Source organism: Balearica regulorum, chromosome 9 (genome assembly GCF_011004875.1).
Source record: "Balearica regulorum gibbericeps isolate bBalReg1 chromosome 9, bBalReg1.pri, whole genome shotgun sequence".
Classification (NCBI taxonomy): Eukaryota; Metazoa; Chordata; class Aves; order Gruiformes; family Gruidae; genus Balearica; species Balearica regulorum.
In genome coordinates, this window is record NC_046192.1 from 27,087,281 (window position 1) to 27,098,213 (window position 10,933).

A 10,933-nucleotide genomic window follows, 5' to 3' on the forward strand; every position below is an offset into this window, starting at 1 on the left:
CAGGCACAGCGCTAACCTCACAGACACAGAGGAGCCAGGGTCATATGGTTTTTTTTTTAAAAAAAAGGAACATTATGCAATGACCTTTTTAATGTCATGACATTTCATAAAAAGTAGCATTGTCTTGGGTCATTCCTAAGCCAAGAGTAGCATGTATATACTTCCCAAAGATTACATTTTCCTCCAATAATTTAGTCCTGGATCCTGAAAGGCACCTCAATGTGACTGAGGATCTACATCTGTATGTCTGAACAAGATTTAGATGTTTTAGTGTTTGGACTTACATGATTTAGTGAAGAAATATCACAACTATTCACACTGAGCAAAAACATAGCTTTGATAGTCAAGTGTTCAAAATCTGCACCACTTGGGAGGAAAAAAATCTCATTTTCCAAAGTGAGTTCACATGTACCAAAGTCACACTGCAAACTAATCAGAATTTCTCAGCCTTGTATACATTTTTGCCTAGAATGTATATTTTCAAGTTGCCTGTTACTATGCCCAGCTCTGCTTTTCTTGCTGAGCATTGATCAAATTGTTCTTGGTATATTAGTACGCTCGAACAGATCCCTTATGGTCATTAAAAATACTACACATGCCATAATATTTTGACAAAGTGAAAAACATTTCCAGCACCCTGAGCTCCCTATCTGCTGTAAGCCTTGTTGAAGAATTGACCCAAAACAAAATTACATCGGTGATTATTACCACTACCAGACTGGTAACTGGTGATTATCAGAGGGGTCACTATGGCAAGGAAAGGAGGGCAGAAATGCATCAGCCCAGGCAGAGCTGTGACATGAAAAATTCCCCGGGCAGGAGGTGGGATGGAGCACTGATCCCCAGGCAGCAGTGGTGCTTTAGACAAGACATGCATGACACAGAGCACTTCTGTTCAGCTTGCATACAAGGGAAGTGAGCGGTAGTTACTTGCTACTGTAAATTACTTTGCCCCACAGAAAAAGAAAGCAAAGCCAGGCACTTGTAACACTAACCCTGCAAGAGGGAGTCTGCAAAAGAGGCTTTAGCAGAAAACACAGCCTCTGGGTTTAGGCTTTCACACATTCCAGGCTTTGCTTTTTCATGAATGTACATAACAACAAAACAAAACACCTCAATATAAGCTTTCACTCAAGTGTGACTCTTTGTACGGATCTTCCACAAAGGACCCTCCTGCCTCCATACCTCGCTGTCCCTACATCATTTCAGCCTTTAGTCCACTTTTTCCTAGCTCTGGCTCCCATTTTACTGCACTTTCTGCTCAACAAGCACAAAGTTTTTTATAAGTTTCTTACACCAACACCTGAAAAAGCAATGCTGCTCTCGGCACATTCACAGCCTGGGAATATTTCCCACAGACAGCTTCACACTTTGTGTCCCCCAGAGGAAAAGTAATTTTCCTACAAAAGTGAAGCACTGGGATTTTCAGGGAGATAATGTCATGGACGTTACGCCCAGGAGATAACGTTTCGATAGCCAGCCCTGGCCCCGGCATGGCTGTGGAAGGTGTCCAGCAGCGGCGTGTAGCCCAGCAACCTGCCCTAAACACCGAGTGCTTCCAGGAAATGGAAAAGAAACACAGAGCTTTTAACAACCCTCTCACAGGTCCCACGGGACTGGGAAGAACTGGTAGATGAATCACCGCTCACAACACATGTCTTGAAGGAAGTCAGAAAAATAAACGAGGTCCAATGTCTTAATTTGCTCCCTGGGGGCCAAGGGGGACCCTTTGCTGAAGTCTACAACCGTGTTTCAGCCTACAACCGTACAACCCCGATCTTGATGTACGCAGCAACTGGCTTAGTCAGAGTGCGGGTGGGGGGTCTGTAAGAAAAGAAACAGCGTCCGGCAGTAAACGGTCTTGCTGACGCAGCACGATGTGTTGAATCTGTAAGAATATCTTTGTGCTGTTGCAATGCTTTTCTCATTTATGTGTGTACTGGGTACTCAGCAAATAGATTTAGCAACCAGGCATTGTTAAACTAAGATATGCTCCTCCTTCAAGATTTATTTTGTATGCTTACTATTAATGTCTGCCACAGCAATCCTGCAGTTTCTCTGAGTTAGTACTAAATGTTGGCCCCAAAGTGACAATTTACTGTTGATGCTGTTGTCTTAGGATAAGCCATAGAGGCCAACAACAGTTCATGGAAAGTCCAGCTCCCAAACAGCCCCTGCTAGGGTGCTCCTGAGAGCACAGAGGGGCTGCTGGTTGTTCTCATCGCCTCTCAGCTCAGGGATAAGCAAGAAAAAACAGGGGCAAACCTGAGGAGTTAATGTCTGCAATTCCTTTTCTGATCAACAACTGCAAAGCTGCTTCAGACTCTGGACACATACTGGCTTCATAAACAGGTCGTCTTTGAGTCTGAGAAAAGTTTACTGCAGCCTACTTCAGAAAAATGCAAAAATATCCAACACCTTTTTCAATTCTGTGGTTTTATTTGTTAGACAGATTGACTGGGGAAACCCAAATTTCTTCAAGTGTCAGCAAGACTGTCTTGAGCAAGGTTGTCCTGAACTCATGTTCCCTCTTTACTTTGCTGGCAGATGGAAACACAGCAAAAGTTACTGAAGGGGAAAAAATTCATTTTCTTAACACTTCACGGAACTAGTGGAAAGTATTATATGCTAATATTCAAGATGGATTGTAAATATCTCAATAGGTTAGATTGTACCTTTGCTTTCATATCTAAAATTCTGTTCCTTTCTCAAGCTTTCTGATGACCTCATGATTGAAAGCAGGCTTTTAGAAGAGAACATTGTCACACTAAATCCTCACAGCACAAACCTCACGAACAAAACAGAGAGGAGTTAGATTGGCAGATATAATTGTACAGTGTCCAACAAAGAATAGAAACTGATATAGCTACCTGCAGACTTGACAATTAATATCTATAGTATCTGATATATACATACATATATATATATATCTACAAACGTGCACAAACACTCATATGTAGCCCGCACCAAAGTCATGCAAATTGTGGACCAAAATTAGGTGCTGTATCGTAAGTTAAGGTTTTTATAACTTTTACCCTGACAAAACCATGCTTGTTCCTGTGATAAACAATAAACAGGAGAGTCAGTCAGTCAGAGATGGGCTACATGACTTCCCCAAGTCCATTCCCATCTCACTGTCTGTGATTTTGGTGTTGATCTTCCACCATCTCATATTTTCTTAATATAACAGCACATTTCTGTTACCTTCTCTAGGTCATTTAAAACGTCTTTTAATTTCAGTGAAGTTGTGTCATGATACGCTCTTCTGTTGTCAGGTATCTTCATTATTTGTATAAGAAAATGTTTTCTACCACACTTACCATGAGTAGTTAGATCATTCCTGCCAAAAATCTGTGTAAGATCAGGTACTTGTGACTCTTTCACTGGGATTGCCAAGCATTTCCTCTTCCAATCAATAGGCTGCCTTCATAAGTGAAATATTAATATCAAAACAACCTCCTTTTTAAGCATCTTGTTAAGAAACAGGGTTTTATGCCTAAGTCAAACTTACTCTGCTCCTTCTAAAATCCTGCATTCACTACAAATATGCAAAGTTACTTACTAGAATCCAGAAGGCTAGAAAAAGTAATTCATTAAGAATAAATACCTAAATTGTAACATCTGTATCATCTCAGCAAAAACTAGTCTATTCCAGTGGATTTTGTGTCTCTCTATAATTGCAAGGTTGCATAAAGAAAAATATGTCTTACTTGTCTACACCAGGAGTTAGTAAGGGTGCCTAGTTTGTAACATCACTTGTGAAAAACAGCTAGAGGCATAACAGTTATAACAGTTAAAAATACCTGTTTAACCTTCTAAAGAAAGCCTCCAGAATATGGCTTAGCAAAATATACAGAAACCAGAGCAATAACGGAATTGTATTCAGCTTCTCAATTTAAATCATGGCTGTGCTACATCAAGTTACTTTGGAAAACACTTTAACTCAGGTCAGTACAAAAGTCCAGTTATTAAAATTAAAATTGATCAATTATTGTATAGAAGCCAATATATAGGAGACTTCTTGAACCTCATCTCCCGTTTCCCAAAAATGTGAAGAGGAAAAATCCAAGAAGCATACAATCAGCAATGTTTTCATTCAAAGTCAGCATTAACAGTATTTAACCAAACATTCATTAGAAATTACACTGGAAGACGCCACTGAGAGAAATCCACTGTTAAAAGTTAGAGTGTCTCTGTCATAAGCAGCGACTTAACGAATGCGTTTAAAAAGCGTATCTTAGTCCTGTTGTGATGGTATTTCACTGTGCCCTTAAAATGTTATCACTGGAACATACATGTTGTTGATATTGGTAACAGTTACCTTACTGAAGAGGTTCACACAACCAGAGGCCAGCAGTGCAGTGGTGGGGACAGGCCATAGGTTTTGCCAAGTGAAGGAAAAGGACTCGGTGGCAATGGGAGGTCATCAGCATTTCCCATTATTGTACTTTAAATACACTCAGCATTCACTCCCCTGCTATTGTTTTTACATTCACCTTTCAAAGCAAGGTCAGCCAGTACTATTTAAAAAAAGTTAAACCAAAATGTCAGTATGGGTTTGGGTTATCTATGTGGAAAACTGCAATAATTGTCATGTCTTACACAGAAAAGAAGTAAAAGTCCTCCCCCTTTTTCTTTTACACAATAATTTCCCTTAAATCTTCTAGGAGATTTGTTTGGACAAGACCAAGCACGGAATACTACCCTCAATTAAAAATTCTTTCAAAAGGAAAGTAGATGCACTCAGGGGTTCAGGAAGGAAATCTTAAACACAATATTCACAGCAATACTTCAATGATGTAGGTTACACCTCTGCCTATATACATATACATATATATCTTTGCTGCATATACATGTGATGATATGTTTTGTTCATGAACATATTACAGATCTGAAGCCCAGTCCTACGTAACAGAGGATTATAACATCAGGCTTTTCAACTGGCAGCAAATCATTTCATCTGAGATGTTGATACAAACACTTCAGCACATCATAACAACGCCTAATAACACTGGAATAAAATTCCACAATTGTGAATGCACCTTTTCTTTAAAAAAAAAATCTGAAAAACTATCCTGAACATAGTTTTACATTATAAGCCCAAACCCACAGCTCATGCTAACATTGCTTCAGCACATACTTTCTGACATTAAAAAGCAACTCCCCCGAAAGAGGAAAATGGCAGAGTTTTGCTTAATGCATTGCATACAACATCTGATCACAACTTACCCTATCCCAGGCTATCGGTGCGAATATATTAGTGTCAGCAGGAGAACCAGAGATCTTCCAACAGAAAATGTCAAATTTGCATCTGTAAAATATAGAATATTAATCTGATTTCTGCCATAAATTACATTTTCGTAAAGACTTGAGAGGGTATCAAACCCAAATCCCTGACATTTCAGTTTGATTTAATGAAACAATAGAATCATCTCCCAGATCATGTTGTATTCCTTTTCAGAAGCAGTTTAGCTAATGAGCTAGATACATTTCATTAGTGATAACGAACACAGTGCTAGAAAGGCCGGTCACCAGGTGAAAAATAATGTGTTCTACAAATTGCAGGAGAAAGCTGTTGACTGCTCAGTGCCATTATGTCTAGATCTAGATATGAAAAAAAACCCCAAACAACCTACCCCAAAAAACACATCTGTGATTTGTGCTGGAGCTGAGCATAAACATCTGATCCATACTAATATGGCAATCATTTTGAGGGGAACTGATTTACTATCATATTCCCCATCAGTAAAATATCAGTAAAAATCCATAAAATTTGTACATCTTGACCTACCAATCTGCTGATGTGTAAAATTAGAGACCAGGGTGTAGATTTTAAAAAAAATCTGATAAAATATCTTGAACATTTGAATATGCCAAGGGCTTGTTTTCCCAGACCAGAACTACCATTTAGACTATTCATGACATTAAACATTTCCCATTTTCATTTGCTCTGTTTCTCATAGAAACTCCTAATATAAAGGAAAAAGTCTAAACACCAATGCCTAGTCCAGCATGTTGGACCAAACGCATAAAACCCATTTTCACAATGGCGAGCAGCGAGAGGTGACCGCACAAGTGGTCAGCCCGCTCCCTGCTCCAGCGTGATGCAGTTGTGCAGCGTTCAGCTCATGGCAGCGGAGGTTTGCCAGATTACACAACCTCACTTAAATTTAATGGCAATGAAAGTTGAATTAATGTCACTGAAAATTACTGTTTAGTGCTCCTCTACTGTTCTTCACAAATGTTTTTTTCCTTGAGCTTTAAACGGCTGAAAGTCTTTTAGTCAGTCTTATTACAGGATCAAAGGCGCTGCTGAGATCATAGCTTTCAGTTGTCACTTGGATTTTTTTCAGTATAAACAGTGTTTCAGTGACTATAATGCTCATGAAAAGTTCCACATTGGCCACGCTGAATTCTGGGCCTTGTAAGCGATGTTATTTCTCTGTATTTTCTTTAATCCTTAAACCTAACAGATTTTCATTTTGACTCCACCACCATCCTGCTGATTAAGCCAAACTACGCAATGTGGAGAAATAAACACAACAGTTCTTATACAGTTACGTGAGGAAACAAGTACGTATTTGTCAAAACAGTATGACTAATCAAGAAAAAGAGATCATTTTCTCAGAAGTTCTGGGAACATACGGTGATGCAGGAAAGCACAAAGAAGGAATTATTCCTAATCAGAACCGAGAAAATGAGATTATCATGAGATGGAGCAATGATAAGAAAACTGTCATTGACCAAGGAGAGACATGGTCAGAAAATAAACCCTTCCGTGGTACGTAAAGGAGCTAATATATATATTAATTACTTCAACAACTGGAGATAGTTGCTCTAACGATTTTATTCCATATTCATCTAATGCTCAGAGTAAATATATAGTTCCGGTTTATTTTTTATATCACATAGGTAGTATCTACAATAACCAAATATCAGCCTTGCAATGAAAAAAAAAAAAAAATCATAATATGGTTTTAGAAGGTCCTGAAGAGTAATCTGCCTTTATTGCTGTCAAAGTGGCCAGCCTGCTTCAGGACTGCATCATCTGATGTCATAGGAAACCCTACAGAAGAGTAAAATTGGGGACCTGCAAATTGTCATCACATCACTTTATAGGTGTGAGCTGAAAATTGGGTAATATATCTACTAACATAAATACAGATTACAGCATTTAACTTTGAGGAAATCTTAAAAAAAGTAAGTACAAAATTCAGTATGTGAAGATAAAATGCCACACATAAATCATTTAATGTCTGAAACATCTCCCTGCAACAAAACTTACTCTTACTAGAGAATTAACAATAAATTCTACCTTTTTCCCAGCCTAAATAACATACCTAGCTAATCAAGGGAACACCTGAGAGATATCAGGAATTATGAAAAAAATAAAAATAAAAAAGTCAGGATCGCCTTTTAGGTCTGTCTGCCCAGAACGGTCTGTTCAGGAGCGACAGTGTAGGATTGTCCCCAAATGTGTTTCTACCAGTGTTTTGCGCATTTTGGCTTTCGCTGATAGGAGCCAGGGACCTTACAGCTCAGCATCCACAGCTCCCAGGCAGAGCAGGGCCCTGGAAACGGTCACTGCAAAGGACAGGGAGCAGTGGTCCCAAAGGAGAGGACAAAGGGCAGGATATAGTGAGCAAGACACGGAAAATGTGTTTCCTCTTAATCGTGACTTCTGCATCTTCTCAAACACCTCACCTTGCAAGAAAAACAGTTGGTGATACAATGTTGTGGAATTTAGCATAAGACTTCACTCATTTGTCCCCACCTTATTTAAAACACTAACTGAGCTGTCATTCTTTTATTGTGCAAATATTTAATGCCTTGTTTAAACATTGTGCAACTAAACACTGCAGGAATTATTCTTCTGTTGCAATAGTTAAACAGTGACATACATTGAATCTTTAGAAAACTGGTGTCAAAAACGTGCCAGTATTTCAAGGGGATTTTTATTGCTATCAGCTATGAGTAAATGTTAGCCACAAACAAATTAAAATAGTTGGGGGGGGGGGGGGTGAGGGGTCATGACTTAGCATCCTCTGGATCTGCTGGGATGAATTTAACATAAGCAGTGCTTCAGAGCCTTCATTTTAGACCCTCTCTTTTGGGGATCTGGAGCACTGCCCAAACATCTCTGGAGAGGCAGTGTGGCTGCGAGCGCTGTACAAGGGAAGGAAAGACTCTAACCAGAGTTAGAGTCTTCACAGCTCTGCCCAACCTTTCAGCTGAGTTCCTCTGTGACAGCCGTCAGTGGTAAAAAATACTCAACTAGGTGTGTATTCCTATCAGCATTTCATCTTTAAATGGCTGCTTTAATTGCTATTTATTTTTAAACAGGCCTGAGCATGTGTCCAAGATCCATTTGTTATAGTTTTACAAGGCAGAATTGCGATTTCAGCTTATTAATAAGGCATTATTTATTGCTTGTGTTTATGCTTGGCTCTGTGTGATTATATTCACTGAACATGTAAGGGGTTTGTTTGCTGGGGCCACTCTATAAACTAAGATTTCCCTTTTCCATACCTGTTCCATAATCAAAAGAAAATTATCCAAATAGGTTAGCAAAATGTTCTGTGTGTCCTTTTAATGTTAGAATAACAGTGGTGATAATCTGCAATGATTTACTTCCCCTGGTTATAATATATGGCCTTTCACTTTTCTTGGGTTTAGGTCATTTCATATATATTCCAATTTTCTAGCAAAATATAATTTCTGATTCTATTATTTATTTCTGAAATTTAGCCATCTGCTATGAGCCCGTCTCATTTCTCAAGCCCGGCAACCCCCAAGCAAAGTCCATCCCAAGAAATACCCTCCAAACCTTTCACACCGTCACGCTGAGCAGCTTTTCTCACAAACAGACACATGTGGCATCAGTCTGGTACACTTGATGAGGGTTAAGAAACTAAAAACCTGCACAAAGGGGTTTTCTTCTGCACTTAATTGTTCAATGCTGTGAAAGTTACTAATTTGATACACTAAAGCTTCAGTAGATTGAATGAAATGCTACGTTGCTTCAAACACCTTAGGGAAAGAGAATACAATGGGAGATTAAAGGTGATTTACACCATCAAACATTGCTTCTGAACTGGAGGAGCCTCCAAGCAACAAGACCAGAAGTCCTGATGGATAGTTTACTGGAAAAGTTTGTCAACAGCACAGGAGCCACTAAAAGAGAACTCGGAAGCTTAGTTGTGACTGTTTCACCTTTACAGGATGTTGGCATGCATTTTAAAAGCATTATAAAAATATACAAAATAATGGAAACGGATCGATCAATTTGCAGGTTTCTGGCCAGAAGGGGTTACTAGACCTTCTTGACTGACATGGATATCGCAGTCCCTTACGTGACAAGTGGTATAGCTGTACTGATCCAAATAACTTGCATTTAAGTGATGGCTTTCAAGTCCCTTCAGCTTTCTTCATTTCCTGGCTCTAACAATTCTGATCAAAAACAATCCTGTAAGTTTAACAGGAGAGCAAGTAAAGGCCATGAAGGTAATTCATGTCACAGAGAGTATTTATTGGCTTCAACTGCTTTCTCTCTTCTCGTTTAATTTTCTATTAGTTCCCTGTGGAACTATCACAGCTACACAGCAAACTTCCCCATAGGCCAATTGACACCTATTATACACAGGTTTTTAGAAAACTTGTCTACTCTACTACTCTACACTCACTCAAAATGTAAGAGACTTCTTTTTTGGCTTTAACACAGCCTGCCCTTTTGTAAAAATGCAATGTGTCACAGATTTTGAGCACTAACACCTGCAGGAAACACAGTCTGTGTTGAGTCACATATATAACATCCATTGGGAAAATTCTGTTACCTGGACATGCAAGAATGGCCGCTGACACTGATGGTATATGTTTGTCTTTAAAAAAAAATCCTATCCATAACCAGAAAGATTTAAAAATAGTCAGAAGCCTTCAAGACCAAATTTCCCTAGGGAAAAAAAGAGCCACAGTGAAAACATATTTCTATGCCTATGCTTAACCATAAGCAAGGGCAGCCCAGCAATGCATTAGAAGATCACCTATGCAAAGCTTGAGTTATCCAGCAAAAAAATTGGAGACCAATTACACAGAAAATAATCTCTTGTGATTAATTATTGGCAATAAAATCAAGCCATAATTATTGATGGAGGGGAGAGGAAAGGCCATAAAAAAATCACTTACACTCAAGCAACAGAGCTTGTTTTTAACTACAGCAAGATGCTGAAGTTATAACTGGAAAAGTTGCAAAACAAAATAAACTGAAGTTTGTCCAAATTCGTTGTATTACATTACAGTCATCTGTTAGTGATCATGAGCCAGTGAGGTCTGTTGTAAAATGCTCACAAAGGATATAGAAATAGTCTCCAAATATGAAACAAGTTAGGAATAACTGGCCTTTAAACAAGCATTTGATGTATGAAAAAAGATGGTATGAAAATGAAAACCTCAGAATGCTTTTTAGACCAGCTGCCTGAGACAACCCTCATTTCCATTTCTAAAGGCTCCAAGTCAGATGTGACATAAGCATGATGCAAACTGTCGCACAATCTTAACATTGGGAAATTTACCATAACATGCAGTTTGCTAAAGAAGAACAGAGAAGAGAAGAGTGAGAGAGGCTTACTAACGCGGAACTGACACCACCACCGTCCTCTTTGAGTGTGGACCAAGTTAACTGGAATGAGAGGTAAAAAGATACTAGAGAAGGACAAAACCTAAATGCACTGCATTCTAGCTAACTAGAATACATATGTCACTTCAAGTTAGATCACTCACTTTGGTTCCTTTTGTTGAGCTGTTACACACTATAGAGCTTCATTTTTACTGTCACCGAAAAGTCTGAAGCAAATGAGCTTGAGGCCTGGCTGTCAGAGGACACACATTCAGCTTTTAAGGGCCCCGTAAAATCAGGACCTAAAATAAATACATTTTC